The 16,455-nt window shown below is 36.1% G+C and overlaps 1 protein-coding gene across 5 annotated transcripts in view; it reads left to right on the plus strand.

Annotated features, from left to right (window-relative positions):
- LOC140158836 (uncharacterized) overlaps window positions 1-16,455 on the plus strand; it is a 116,372-nt gene that overhangs the window by 65,130 nt on the left and 34,787 nt on the right. The window contains exon 1 of one of the 5 annotated variants that reach the window (XM_072182080.1): window positions 12,271-12,405. The exons of the other annotated variants lie outside the window; for them this stretch is intronic. The gene's annotated coding sequence lies outside the window, so the exon portion shown is untranslated. Of the gene's footprint in view, window positions 1-12,270; window positions 12,406-16,455 lie in introns of those variants that run through there. 5 annotated transcript variants of the gene reach the window in all.

Below are 16,455 nucleotides of genomic sequence, written 5' to 3' on the forward strand. Positions count from 1 at the left end.
GAAATAAAACAAAATATTGCTGATGACCTTAAATTATACAAACATAGACAACTTAACACAAAAATGAGCTTTCTATTGTGATTTCAAGAACTAATTATTGTTAATTTTAATTGCAGAGGTAGAATTCGTATACATGTCGTATGGGGAGATAAAACATCCAAATATGTTAATCTTTTCACCCTTTTGTAACATTTACATATCACCATTACGCTACAGCCCTCTCAAACTATTTGGTATATGCTATCAACGTGTATATTCAATACGGCAATTCCTCATTCAGCCATATTTTGACTGAACTAATAATGTTTCTAGCATGACACCTGTTACCAACTGACAACTACCGCACCCCGACCGCACCCTCGCTAAAATTCACTACTACTGAAATGGACATATTGTACCAGTTAAGTACTGCCTGTGTTGAGCTATTTCTTGGTGTGCCTTCATGTAAGCAGCACGAAGTTTTATATCCCTAACGCTAAATCTAACCTTTACCCTAACTCTAAACCAAACCTTGGAATTCGTGATAATGCTTACATGAAAGTTGAACTAATTTCTTCATACGCCAAATTATGCATCGGCGTCGTCGTATACTCATTGAGATTATATACTTTTTAACTTGAGATAGTGTGTAATTTTAAAACTGCTCATATTCGGCAGAATAAGGAATCTGACTCGCTGCATGTATTAAAATATCTATTCATCCGTCAAAATATACGTCACCTCCGTATACTTTTTGGAATGCTGTGATGATGATATTTTACTACAACGCTGAAATCCATTGACTACTAAAATGAGCATATTTCACATTAAGGCTATGTGTCTGTCTGCCTATGTTGACGAGTTCGGATATACGCCAATATATTACGCATCGTCGCCGTATACTCATTGGACAAAGCAATATACGGATGTACGCCAATATATGCATAGAAATGTCTGTGCAAGCAGTGCACAGTTGAGCTCCCTGCATGTCTATGGGAGTGTTCTAATCAAGTTGATGGTTCATTGGTCATCCCTAATTATATTGTATAATAGTATACAACATCATTTTATATTTTAAGGATGCATTGCATTCTTTATACGTCAAAATATGTTCATTATAGATCCAGCTCATATACCCAGCAAACACAAAACGTTTTCGACATCATTCGCAAAAGGTTAGAAAAGGTTGTCAGAAAACGTTTAAATGTTGGTTATATAAAGGGTATATAAAGTGTATAAAACGTTTTCATAACATTCAAAATTTTTTTATTATAACTTACTGCAAATATAGTCTGCATGAAACGTTTTGTGTTTGCTTGGTAGACAATAAGTTGCATTTGGACATAGATTGTTTGTTTGTAAAACCAGTCAAACAAGTAAATCTAATGTCTATGATAATCAACTTCATGACCCGACATGGTGTAGCTTGCATATATAGGGATTGTACAATAAGTATGTGTCCCACCAAAAAACCTAGTCTCCCAAAAATCTCTTGATCAGCTTTTGTCATACCAAACACCTTTGCACCTTCCTATCCACTTGCGAAAAAGTCTTCGACCCTTCCTGCCGTATACACCATATCAGGAAACTAATTTCTTCATACGCCAAATTATGCATCGGCGTCGTCGTATACTCATTGAGATTATTATACTTTTTAACTTGAGATAGTGTGTAATTTTAAAACTGCTCATATTCGGCAGAATAAGGAATCTGACTCGCTGCATGTATTAAAATATCTATTCATCAGTCAAAATATACGTCACCTCCGTATACCTTTTGGAATGCTGTGATGATGATATTTCACTACAACGCTGAAATCAATTGACTACTAAAATGAGCATATTTCACATTTTAATGCTATGTGTCTGCCTGCCCATGTTGACGAGTTCGGATATACGCCAATATATTATGCATCGTCACCGTATACTCATTGGAAAAAGCAATATACGGATGTACGCCAATATATGCATCGTCGTCGTATACTCATTGGAAAATAATATTATTACTATTATAATATATTGTATAATATTATACAACATCATTTTATATTTTAAGGATTTATTGCATTCTTTATACGTCAAAATATGTTCATTATAGATCCAGCTCATATACCCAGCAAACACAAAACGTTTTCGACATCATTCGCAAAAGGTTAGAAAAGGTTGTCAGAAAACGTATAAATGTTGGTTATATAAAGGGTATATAAAGTGTATAAAACGTTTTCATAACATTCAAAACATTTTATGATAACTTACTGCAAATATAGCCTGCATGAAACGTTTTAAAAACGTTTTGTGTTTGCTTGGTACACAATAAGTTGCATTTAGACATAGATTGTTTGTTTGTTTGTAAAACTAGTCAAACAAGTAAATCTAATGTCTATGATAATCAACTTCTTGCCCCGACATGATGTAGCTTGCATATTTAGGGACTGTACAATAAGTATGTGTCCCTCCAAAAAACCTAGTCTCCCAAAAATCTCTCAGCTTTTGACATACCAAACACCTTTGCACCCTCGTTCCCACTTGCTAAAAAATCTTCGACCCCTCCTACCGTTTACACATATCAGATTTTTTGGGAGTCTCAATTTTTAACCTGAAATTGTCTAATCATGTGATGCGATGCGAGCGGAGCAAGCAAAATTGTTTGCATATTTGAACGTTTCCTAACATTGTTTCTACACCTCCTATCATTCATCTCTAACAGGGGGACACGTGATTATTGCACCACCCCTTAGATGAAACAAAAATTTGCTTTATGCTTTTAGTTCACGAAACAGGAAATTATTTCTTGCATCCTATCAGAAATAAAAGTTCTAGAAGTTCACAAACTTGACCTGGACCACAAACCCTCTTTACAGGATAGAGACCCAGCAAACACAAAAACGTTTTAAATAAGTTATATTTTGTCTTTTGGTTTAGGTAAAAACGTTTTAATAACATTAAAATGTCGGGTTATATAAAGGTCATGATTACCTTTTAAAACGTTTTGTATGAAAACACACTACAACAATATTTTTAAATGTTTTCATAAAATGTTATTGTAAACTATTTTTGCAAACATTTTTGCCAAATATTGTGTTAATACTTAAATAACATTTTGTTAAAATATTTGAAGCCAGCAAACACAGAAATGTTCTTAAAATGGTTTTTTCAAAACCTTTTAATAACATTTAAATGTCGGGTTATATAAAGGTCATGAAAACGTTTTTCAAACGTTACTGAAAATATTTTTGGCAAACATTTTTCGCGAAATATTTTTTCAACCCCAAAATAACATTCTGTTTAGAATGTTTTGTATCAAGTTTTCAAGAACGTTTTTGGAATGTTATTAAAACATTTTTATACCCTTTATATAACCCGGCATTTAAACGTTTTCTATAAAACATTTTTGTTTGCTGACCAGTAGATTATCAAAAAATGTTTTTTAAGGTTATGAAAATGTTTTATACTCTTAATATACCCTTTGAATAACCTGACATTTAAACGTTTTATGACAACCTTTTATAACCTTTTGCGAATGATGTCGAAAACGTTTTGTGTTTGCTGGGGACGTACCTGGGTTGAAATTTGTGCGTTCATTATATGATTCAAGATTATTAATATCATATCCTTCTTTTAAAAATCACTAAAATTCAACCCACCCTCGCTAAAATTAACTACTACCGAAATGGACCTATTTTACCAGGTAAGCACTGCCTGTGTTGAGCAATTTCTTGGTGTTACCTTCATGTAAGCAGCACGAAGGTTTATATCCCTAACACTAAATCTAAACGTTTACCCTAACTCTAAACCCTAAAACCAAACCTTGGAATTCGTGATAATGCTTACATGAAAGTTGAACTAATTTCTTCATACGCCAAATTATGCATCAGCGTCGTCGTATACTCATTGAGATTATTATACTTTTTAACTTGAGATAGTGTGTAATTTTAAAACTGCTCATATTCGGCAGAATAAGGAATCTGACTCGCTGCATGTATTAAAATATCTATTCATCCGTCAAAATATACGTCACCTCCGTATACTTTTTGGAATGCTGTGACGATGATGTTTTACTACAACGCTGAAATCCATTGACTACTAAAATGAGCATATTTCACATTTTAAGGCTATGTGTCTGTCTGCCCATGTTGACGAGTTCGGATATACGCCAATATATTATGCATCGTCGCCGTATACTCATTGGAAAAAGCAATATACAGATGTACGCCAATATATGCATCGTCGTCGTATACTCATTGGAAAATAATATTATTACTATTATAATATTGTATAATATAACACAACATCATTTTATATTTTAAGGATTTATTGCATTCTTTATACGTCAAAATATGTTCATTATAGATCCAGCTCATATACCCAGCAAACACAAAACGTTTTCGACATCATTCGCAAAAGGTTAGAAAAGGTTGTCAGAAAACGTAAAAATGTTGGCTATATAAAGGGTATATAAAGTGTATAAAACGTTTTCATAACATTCAAAACATTTTATGATAACTTACTGCAAATATAGCCTGCATGAAACGTTTTAAAAACGTTTTGTGTTTGCTTGGTAGACAATAAGTTGCATTTAGACATAGGTTGTTTGATTGTTTGTAAAACCAGTCAAACAAGTAAATCTAATGTCTATGATAATCAACTTCTTGCCCCGACATGATGTAGCTTGCATATTTAGGGACTGTACAATAAGTATGTGTCCCTCCAAAAAACCTAGTCTCCCAAAAATCTCTCAGCTTTTGACATACCAAACACCTTTGCACCCTCGTTCCCACTTGCTAAAAAATCTTCGACCCCTCCTACTGTTTACACATATCAGATTTTTTGGGAGTCTCAATTTTTAACCTGAAATTGTCTAATCATGTGATGCGATGCGAGCGGAGCTAGCAAAATTGTTTGCATATTTGAACGTTTCCTGACATTGTTTCTACACCTCATATTATTCATCTCTAACAGGGGAACACGTGATTATTGCACCACCCCTTAGATGAAACAAAAATTTGCTTTATGCTTTTAGTTCACGAAACAGGAAATTATTTCTTGCATCCTATCAGAAATAAAAGTTCTAGAAGTTCACAAACTTGACCTGGATCATATTAACCCTCTTTATAGGAGACGTACCTGGGTTGAAATTTGTGCGTTCATTATATGATTCAAGATTATTAATATCATATCCTTCTTTTAAAAATCACTACAATTGGGGATGGATAAATGGCGAGTTAAGTGACGGTAAGTTATGGGCGAGTTACTGTTAGACCATTGGGCGAGTTACTGTTAGACCATTGTGCGAGTTACTGTTAGACCGTTAGGCGAGTTAATGTACTGTTAGACCATTGGGCGAGTTACTGTTAGACCATTGGGCGAGTTACTGTTAGACCAATGGGTGAGTTACTGTTAGACCAATGGGCGAGTTACTGTTAGACCATTGGGCGAGTTACTGTTAGGCCAATTGGCGAGTTACGGTTAGACCATTGGGTGGATAATTATATGCTAAGATGGTGGTGGTGTAGTGTAGGAACAGGGTGGAAAGCAGTTATACTGTAGTAGCTTGGGGTGGGTTAAGGTGTGGTGGGTAGGGTAGAGCGTGGGAGTTGGGTTAAGGTAATTTTGGGGTCATTCAGGGTCATCTGCGGTCAAATCACTATAGATTGTCGCAGGTTTATGAAATTTGGTGGGAACGAACACTGAAGCGAGACAAAAAATGTCAAGGTCATTTTGGGACCATCCAAGGTCAAATCGCCATAGATCGAATGTTCATGAAATTTGGTGGGAATGATTACTGAACGAATACAAGAAATGGCATCATCATTTTGGGGTCATTCTGATTATATGACTAAACTTAAGCATCAGAACTCTATCAAAAAAACAAAAATTAAGTTGTTTTGTGTATGGTGTATGGGGTGTGTGTGTGCGTGGGGGGGGGGGGGGGTGAGATTCACTAAACCCAAATAGTTTCTTGTGTTTTCATGGCACAGATCATGGGAATCAATAACATCAGATCTTTGGAATATTCAATGAAGACTGTATATTGGTTTTTTTTGTATCTAATTCTAAGGAAAAGGAAGTAAAAGATGATATTTACTCAAATTTTAGTGCCATTTCACTACCATATATACTGGTAGCTTCTTCAGATTGGCAGCCCATCCTTGTTGTCTGCTTGTTTTTATTATTGAAGACCAAAAAAAAAAAATAGTTTTCATATGACGTCCTATAAACTGGACCAAAATGCTGTACTGTGCAGATCAGCAACCGAGTCGCGCCATTACCCTGACGTCCGACGCAAACTAGTCTTTTTAATTCGGTCTTCAATTAATTCAGGAGTTGCCATAGAGGGCATGATGAGTTGGTTAAAGATGTTGTTGAGTTTGCAAGTGTGGAAAAAAGTAAAGGTTGGACATTTGGATCTTGGTCAGTTCCTATAAAGCCATAATGTGTGATTGCATAAAGCATAGATTCCTATTTTTAAAATGTTAGTTTTCACTGATCACATTGTCCTCTTTTAATTTTAAGCCAAACAAGTGAGGCAAAACGAGGAAAATTGCTATTTCATTCCAGCACCTATACAATGTGTGTGTTAGCTCGCTGATCACCTTATTATCATGAATATTGGCGTAGTTTCACACAGCTAGAATGAACAATCAGACGTAATACTAATAGCGATATGCACACAGTTTATACGTCACTGATTCAATGATTCATTAATGCACGCAATGTGTTTAGCCACCACTCGATTGACAGAGAACTCTGAATAAAACCGGAGATCTCCGGTTTTATTATACAAAACCTTAACTTTTACTGTAATTAAAGCTCTTCCAGGTTAGTCTAAAGTTCACATGCGGTACACTCATTGAGTATTACAAATTTACAATCAAAAAGTAAAAATTCAACTTCAAAAAAATGTTCCCATTTGTAAATTTAAATTTGTAAATTTAAATTACAAATTAAATTCGCTAAATAGTCTAACCATAACTCGCCCAATGGTCTAACAGTAACTCGCCCAATGGTCTAACAGTAACTCGCCCATTGGTCTAACAGTAACTCGCCCATTGGTCTAACAGTACAGTAACTCGCTCATTGGTCTAACAGTAACTCGCCCAATGGTCTAACAGTAACTCGCCCATTGGTCTAACAGTACAGTAACTCGCCCAATGGTCTCACAGTAACTCGCCCAATGGTCTAACAGTAACTCGCCCAATGGTCTAACAGTAATTCGCCCTTAACTTACCGCCACATAACTCGCCAACTAACCATTCCCACTAAAATTCAACCCACCCTCGCTAAAATTCACTACTACTGAAATGGACCTATTTTACCAGTTAAGTACTGCCTGTGTTGAGCAATTTCTTGGTGTTACCTTCATGTAAGCAGCACGAAGGTTTATATCCCTAACACTAAATCTTACCTTTACCCTAACTCTAAACTCTAAAACCAAACCTTGGAATTCGTGATAATGCTTGTAACATGAAAGTTGAACTAATTTCTTCATACGCCAAATTATGCATCGGCGTCGTATACTCATTGAGATTATTATACTTTTTAACTTGAGATAGTGTGTAATTTTAAAACTGCTCATTCGGCAGAATAAGGAATCTGACTCGCTGCATGTGTTAAAATATCTATTCATCCGTCAAAATATACGTCACCTGCGTATACTTTTTGGAATGCTGTGATGATTATATTTTACTACAACGCTGAAATCCATTGACTACTAAAATGAGCATATTTCACATTTTAAGGCTATGTGTCTGTCTGCCCATGTTGACGAGTTCGGATATACGCCAATAATATATCACGCATCGTCGCCGTATACTCATTGGAAAAAGCAATATACGGATGTACGCCAATATATGCATCGTCGTCGTATACTCATTGGAAAATAATATTATTACTATTATAATAATTATATAATATTGAATGGATTTGAGTGTGATAAGAATATATTGCACGAGATAGAAAAATATTGCACGAGTCGAAGACGAGTGCAATATTTTTCTATCGAGTGCAATATATTCTCGTATCACACGAAAATAAGCCATTCAATATTATTATTATTATTTATATCAGGCTTTTGCTATGGTATGGGTAAAATGAAAATTTAAGCTTACCTAGTCACCGGGTTTAACCAATGTGTATTGTAATGTAAGCTTACCTTTTGACCTTCTTGTTTTCTGCTCTTTACTCTCCAAAGACAATTTCGGAATAATTATATATAGGTTTATTTGTAGATGTGGATTATATTTCCTAAGGTTATCATCATCCAAAATTGCCGCGAATTAAGTTTGTGATTTTACTTGTTTATACAGTACGAAATCTCCTGTGAGCCGTTACGATGTCTGTAGTGTATTCTTGTGCTGTTGTATCATGACGCGTGTTGGTGCCGTCACCATGGTAACGCGCGACGCGTACGCAATACGCGTACAATATTCAAGAAATATTGTATTGCATCCGGGTATTTTGAAAATATTGTACAATATACAGTTTTATTGTATCGCTCAAAAGCCTGATATAAATAATAATGTATAATATTATACAACATCATTTTATATTTTAAGGATTTATTGCATTCTTTATACGTCAAAATATGTTCATTATAGATCCACCTCATATACCCAGCAAACACAAAACGTTTTCGACATCATTCGCAAAAAGGTTAGAAAAGGTTGTCAGAAAACGTATAAATGTTGGTTATATAAAGGGTATATAAAGTGTATAAAACGTTTTCATAACATTCAAAACATTTTATGATACCTTATTGCAAATATAGCCTGCATGAAACGTTTTAAAAACGTTTTGTGTTTGCTTGGTAGACAATAAGTTGCATTTAGACATAGGTTGTTTGTTTGTTTGTAAAACCAGTCAAACAAGTAAATCTAATGTCTATGATAATCAACTTCTTGCCCCGACATGATGTAGCTTGCATATTTAGGGACTGTACAATAAGTATGTGTCCCTCCAAAAAACCTAGTCTCCCAAAAATCTCTCAGCTTTTGACATACCAAACACCTTTGCACCCTCGTTCCCACTTGCTAAAAAATCTTCGACCCCTCCTACCGTTTACACATATCAGATTTTTTGGGAGTCTCAATTTTTAACCTGAAATTGTCTAATCATGTGATGCGATGCGAGCGGAGCTAGCAAAATTGTTTGCATATTTGAACGTTTCCTGACATTGTTTCTACACCTCCTGTTATTCATCTCTAACAGGGGGACACGTGATTATTGCACCACCCCTTAGATGAAACAAAAATTTGCTTTATGCTTTTAGTTCACGAAACAGGAAATTATTTCTTGCATCCTATCAGAAATAAAAGTTCTAGAAGTTCACAAACTTGACCTGGATCACATTAACCCTCTTTATAGGAGACGTACCTGGGTTGAAATTTGTGCGTTCATTATATGATTCAAGATTATTAATACAGGGTGTCCCAAAAGTAACTTAACATTGTGAATTGGCCGTAACTTGCGTTGTGTTAATAGTGTTGTTACAAAAATTGCACAGTATGTAGACAATTCTTTTAGCAATGTTATGATACCAAACATGCCTATGTGGTCATGACCCTTTGGTATGAAATTAACGGATATCTACCGTACCGTGAAACCCACTTTTATAAACGCAAAATAAGTCTCGTCATTTGAGACGTGATAACACGATATAACGTGTTATCGTTTTCAAATCTTTTTGTTTAATTTTGCTATGTTTGTTTGATTTTTGTTTTGTTTTCAATGCGTAATCTTCATTTTCTGGATTTTGGAAACTGCTAAAGATCTTTTCTGAGGATTCGATGAACAGTTGTACGCGGTACGTTGTTCTCCATTGAAAGTCGACGTACTGATCGTCTTGGGCTTTTCGCCACCACTCTTCATATGACATCAATGTTTGTAGCCGATCTTCCTGTTCTTCCACGTCCTGCCCGAGGTAGATTATGAACAGATCCAGTTGATAGGAATTTCTGCACTAGGTGCTGGATTGTATTTCGACTGGGTGCATAATTTACATTAAAATGTTCCCTAACTTTGCTTGAGTGAGTTTGTCCGACTTTGTCTCAGCAAAGAATCTGAATCCGTTGATCTAAAAGAAATTCATCTTCACTTCAACTGTTTTAAAGTTAAGTTTAATATTGTCAATACATCCTAATTATAAAACAGCAGTCACGCTTACGCTAGGCCATGTTATCCATGAATGTTCATACCTAAATGTAGCGTGTGCAGTGAGTGCCGGGAGTGAGTGAACCAACTCTATTGTTGAGGGAAGCACATCATTCATGTGCTTGACCAAAGAACAAACCCACAAAAGCTTGCTTTTGTGGGTTTGATACACACATATGCACAGTCGCACAGAAAGGTCAAGGAGTCACCAATAATGCTGTTTTTGGTATCAGAATAATTCTAAAAGATCAATCTATGTGAATATGTTCTCCATTTTGGTATGAAGTAGGAAATATTTGAGATATGGCAAATTCACAATGTTAAGTTACTTTTGGGACACGCTGTATCATATCCTTCTTTTAAAAATCACTAAAATTCAACCCACCCTCGCTAAAATTCACTACTACTGAAATGGACCTATTTTACCAGGTAAGTACTGCCTGTGTTGAGCGATTTCTTGGTGTTACCTTCATGTAAGCAGCACGAAGGTTTATATCCCTAACACTAAATCTAACCTTTACCCTAACTCTAAACCCTAAAACCAAACCTTGGAATTCGTGATAATGCTTACATGAAAGTTGAACTATTTCTTCATACGCCAAATTATGCATCGGCGTCGTCGTATACTCATTGAGATTATTATACTTTTTAACTTGAGATAGTGTGTAATTTTTAAAACTGCTCATATTCGGCAGAATAAGGAATCTGACTCGCTGCATGTATTAAAATATCTATTCATCCGTCAAAATATACGTCACCTGCGTATACTTTTTGGAATGCTGTGATGATTATATTTTACTACAACGCTGATCCATTGACTACTTCATTCGACTACTTCATGCATATGAGTCAATGAGCCCATTCCATACATTGGACGTGGCGTATAAATTATACCTTTAACACGGTAGTTGTTGTTGGGCGACAGATACAACATGAGATACAACAGTAGGTACTGTATGCCTCTAGTAACCTGACAGATAAAGCCCTAACGTGTGCTATGAGTGGTACATCGAATATGCGGTATGTCATACCAGAATACCAAACGCCACAGAAAAGCGCCTCCATGTATTCAACTGAATCAAAAAATCTTCCAAAAATTTCAGAATTGTAATAATTTTCATATTTTTATGCTATACATATAGATTCTATTTTATATATATATCTTTTATTTTCCGCTCTTCTCCAGCGTGCCTCTGTGGCTCCGTTGACGAACTTGGCCATAGCGTCGTGCAAGTAGGCCTATTACGAAGGTGGCCGGTTCGAATCCGGCCAGAGCACTGATTTTTTTGTCAACGTTCATGTATACTGCTTGCTCTGGGGAATTTGTTCATCCTATCAACCCAGATGACAGAGAAATCGTAAGTAAAATAACTTTCAAATTACTTGAAAAGGAATGGGAATGTGTTAAATAACGAAGGCATGTGGCATTGAATATTCTACATCGACCAAAAAGCGGTAATTACAATTGGAAGAAAAAAAGGAAGAGGTCAGCGCACCAGGTTCATAGTTTGTTCGCCCATTTTTAACCAAATCTGGCAAATTGTGTGGGATAAGTTGTCACGGTTGACATGGTTTGTAGTTTCGACTACAAGTACAGGGAAGCTGAAGGGGAATACCCTAAAATATAAGACGTCATTGAAGATCTATTCGAAATATCTTATTGTTTAAAAACTTATGTTTTGCATTTTTTTTGCATTACTAGTGCAGTTAATTTTTCTTTTTAATAGCATGCAAATTTATTTAAAAAAATCCATCGTTATTTACAAAACTGTGTTTAATGCTATCCAAAAGAAGAATTACAAATAAACTTGGACAAGAAGCATTGATGCCATTATTCCATTTGGCATTGATGTGTAATGAACCGTGTCATCCTTTTTACCAGTTTCTTTAAAATTGCGTTTTACAGAATACCCTGGATAACCAATATGGGGGTGAAAAGTTTCAAAAAATAGTCCGTTTTGGAATCATGAAAAACACAGTTGAGAAGATTATAAATGGAAATAATAATATAATAGATTATAGTAATGTTGTTGTCAAGTTTTGGAAATATAAAATAGATTATATTTAAACTTTTAAAGTGGGTGAATTGTAAACACAAATAGCGGTGGATTGATATCAGACTGTGAATCGTAAAAACAAATAGTGATGCCATTCATATACATGTACTCAAATACATTTGAAGGTGAAGGTGAATAACAATCTACATTCTGTGAACATAGCGGAGAAAATAATATACCATTGGAGCCTTCTATACTCGTAACCAGCTTTGAAGGCAAAGGTAAGACAAAATATAATTGTTGTAATTTGGTATAATGTTCATGCGTTTTTAAAATAATACAAATATTTAAGTATGTATCATCAAGGGGTGCAGACCGTCACTCAGAAGACCCGGTAGTTAGAAGACCCGCTATTCAGAAAACCTATTATTCAGAAGGCCCGCTAGTCAGAATTTTCTAAGTAGCGGGCCTTCTGAATAACGGGCTTTCTGAATAGTGAGCTTTTTGTTGAATTTTATGTAAAAGTCCCGCGGGCTGTATCCAACCCCAACCCTAAACCTTAACCCTAATCCTAACCCCTAACCCTAACCCCTAATCATAACCCTAATCATAACCCTAATCCTGCCAGGGCCCGTTAATCAGAAGTCCCGCTACTCAGAAAATACCCGCTACTCAGAAAATATTTTCTGAGTAGCGAGCCTTCAGATTAACGGGTTTTCTAATTAGCATGTCTTCTGGTTAGCGGGTCATTCAGAATTTGACGGGTTTTCTGAATAGTGGCCTTCTGAGTAACGGGTCTTCTTAGTAGGCATGTCCACTAAAAATTGAAGTACTTTTAAATTGATTCAGACCTAACTTATTGGATGGGAATTGATGAAAGAAACATTTTGGCGTTTAAATAATCTTAATCGGACGTTTCATTCCAGAGATATGGCCTTTCGAGTGTCACGGTTTTATATAGGGCTGCTAGAACATGTTAAAAAGTTAAAGTCCAAAAAGGAATACTAACAGAAAGTGCAACTTTAAGGTACTTTTTCTTAATGTATTTATTAACTATCTTATCTGGAACATTATATTTGCTTATAACAACATGAAAATAAGATCATCCTGAAAATTTAATCGATTTTGTTGACATACAACAAAAACTATAAGACCTCAAAACCCATGGTTTGTTTGTTGAAACCTCAAGCATGATCATAGATGGCCGCCATGGAAAATATCTCCATAGAGGAGATGAACAATAAGTGCATTATTTCAAATGAAAAGCGGTAGTCTTAAACATTGTTCAATCTGTTAAGGTCAGCACATTTTATCTTCGAAAATTATTATATTTCATCATGGCATAAGTTTGGTAACATTAATCACTACCAATTTTGAGAAATTTGCTCCAACTCAAAGGTTATCTTTACTACATTGAGCAATACACTGTGTGCATGGAAGCCATGATGGTCCCCGGTTTTTATACTCCCTATGAAATGGACATGGTAGTGAGAAGTGCACGGGGAAGTGCATGATTTGAGATGGGCCGCGGTAGGCTTAAACATTCTTAAATTTCTTAACATCCTACACATTTTGTCTTCATAAATAGTTAAATTTTATGAGTATGTAAGTTTGCTTGTCTGATTCACTCCAAATTCGGAGATAATTGCGTTTGAACACCTGATGCACGGAATGGTGTCACTTCAACCTGTTGTAGTTCTCATCTCATTAAATTTTTCATTAAAAAAGTTGATCTCTTCATGCAGGAAGGTCCTCTCTATTTACTGACCAAACAGGAAAAAGTTTGGTGAATGTTTTCTGGTGGAATCAGGAATTTCTTGAAACACCCTGATATAGGCCTACATTTGGATCAAAACAAGTATGTACGCCATTTAACATGCCTGGGATTTCTTGTATCGATCAGTTTCTCCATAGACAATACGTGTGTGAGTGCACGCACACAGTAAATGAAAAATCGTTCTAGTGGAAACTGTATTGAGAGTGGGCATCCCTATTCTTAGTGACGATTGCCCCTCTCATTAAGTATCAACTCTAAACGACAAAATGTGTAATTTTTAATGACTTCACTGATAATGCAAAAACAAGATGAGTGCAAAATCTGTAATGTCTGAAATACTGTAGTATTTGGTGTTCCACATATTTGTGGGTTCCCTATTATACTGAATAAAATGCGTATAATGGAATAAGCAAACTTTAGAATTATTCTGATACTAAGCGCGATGAATTTTATTATATAACTTGTGGTGTGTCTCAAGGCTCTAGATCTTATAATATTAGCCTAATCTATTCAGTATCGAAGTTACGTAATGTTACTATGTCAACGGGATCACGCGCTTGAGTTATGAACCACGATCGAAACAATCACCACACAAAGTATATGGCACTTGAAGGCATATCAAAATAGCGTGATCCGGTAACCAAGAGAATTACGTAACCACTTCGATGCTGAATTGTATATTACGTCGTAGATACCAAATGTCGGTTCTCAAGTACTATTCGCTACTTGCACGGTTCCGCCATTATGCACTATGTGCGGGGAGAGCCTCGAACTGGCAGCATACATGAATGGGAATTGAACTAGTCATAACGTTCTGTGTAAGGTTACATAATTCTTCCTTTCATGTATGCTGCCAGTTCGAGGCTCTCCCGCACATAGTGCATAATGGCGGAACCGTGCAAGTAGCGAATTAGACCAACTGTTTTCGAAAATAAACTTTAGAATTTGAAAGAAGAACTAGTAGAATTGTTCTGGTACTAAACGGGATGAATTTTCTTTTACAAACTTGTGGTGTACATCAAGGCTTTACATCTTATTATTGTTAGTTATAAACTACAACATCGTCGACGCAATACTCATACTGTATTCTCATCCTGATATTGCTACGATAATACATGTGACAAACAATTAAATTTAAGAGATAATTGGTTCAGCGCAAATAAAGCGTCTGCAAAAGCAATCAAAACTAATTATTATGATATTGGGATAGTCATAAACAACTTCTAAATATCGTCGTAGATAGTAGAAACTATACAATGTTTAATTTTGACCCCTGTATTTGATTTACCCCCTTCCCGAAGTTACCCCATACATTTGGAAAGAACATAGGAGCTCATTTTATTCCATTTATCTCAAAGAATCGATTTCACTCTCAACTCTTCCTCTGCTCTCACGATCACGAAACCTCTATTAATATAACCCTACTAACTATTATTATAAACTGATGATCCTGAAAATACTGTTATATTACTAAGACAGTAATACATGTGCAACTGTGTTTTCCATTGCCACTTATGGATGCGAGTCTTGGGCTATGACCAAGAATGAAAGAAAAAGAGTAGATGTTTTTGAGATGTGGTGTTACAGGAGGCTTCTACAGGTGACATGGAAATTCCTGGATCCTCGACAAGATTGGTACAAGTCTAACCATCAGAAGCGGCATAATGAAGAGAAAGCTGAAGTACTTTGGCCATATTGTCAGGAAACATAGAGGTGTAGAAAAACAGATTTTGCAAGGGGCTATGGAAGGCAGACGAGGAGGAGGACGTCCACCAACATCTTGGACTATTAAAATGACGTGAAGCTGGTTTCTTACCCAGGAATGCAAGGTGCAACACACTTGGCATCAGATCGAGTGAGATGGCGTACTCTTGTGAAGACCACAGCAGCGCTACACAGCGCCACCTGACACACAGGCAGAGAGAAAATACATGTTGTCCTTGATGACATACTAATAAGACTTGATACCACTAAATTTTAGGGGTCATCATTGATGACACTCTTACATTGGACATATCAAAAACTATTTCTCGAAATGCTGCTCATAAGCTATACTGAATACTGGATAAGGGATAATTACACTTCAGTTCAGTACAGTTCACTGCAGTTTTATACTTAGTGCTCTGGGCAGATAGGATGAAAAATTTTTTAACCCTAACACTGGACCCTGCTTTTTGATATCGGAAGTCAAAGAAGATCCGAAAAAGTCAAGAAGAAGAAGAATTTTTGACTTGGCACCCCCGGGATTCGAACCTTTGACACCCCGCATGCCAACCACACGATCACGGACCGGTAGCTACACGGGTTATTGCTGCCCGGCCAGCAATTCCGTTAGCATATAACACTTAGGGTGATTGCGTCATCGCAGACCCTGGGATTCATGCATGCGCAGAATTTTTCATCGTACGATTTTGTAAGATTTTTGGGTGTTAGGGTTAATCGGCAACCTTCGTGACTAGCACGACGCTCTAACAAGTTCAGTAGGTTCGAATGGTGGTCGTTCTTTTTTCCAGTGTGCCCCTTTCGGCTGAATTGGTTAGAGCGTCGGGCTGGT

The sequence above is a fragment of the Amphiura filiformis genome, chromosome 8 (assembly GCF_039555335.1).
Source record: "Amphiura filiformis chromosome 8, Afil_fr2py, whole genome shotgun sequence".
In the NCBI taxonomy this organism is placed as follows: Eukaryota; Metazoa; Echinodermata; class Ophiuroidea; order Amphilepidida; family Amphiuridae; genus Amphiura; species Amphiura filiformis.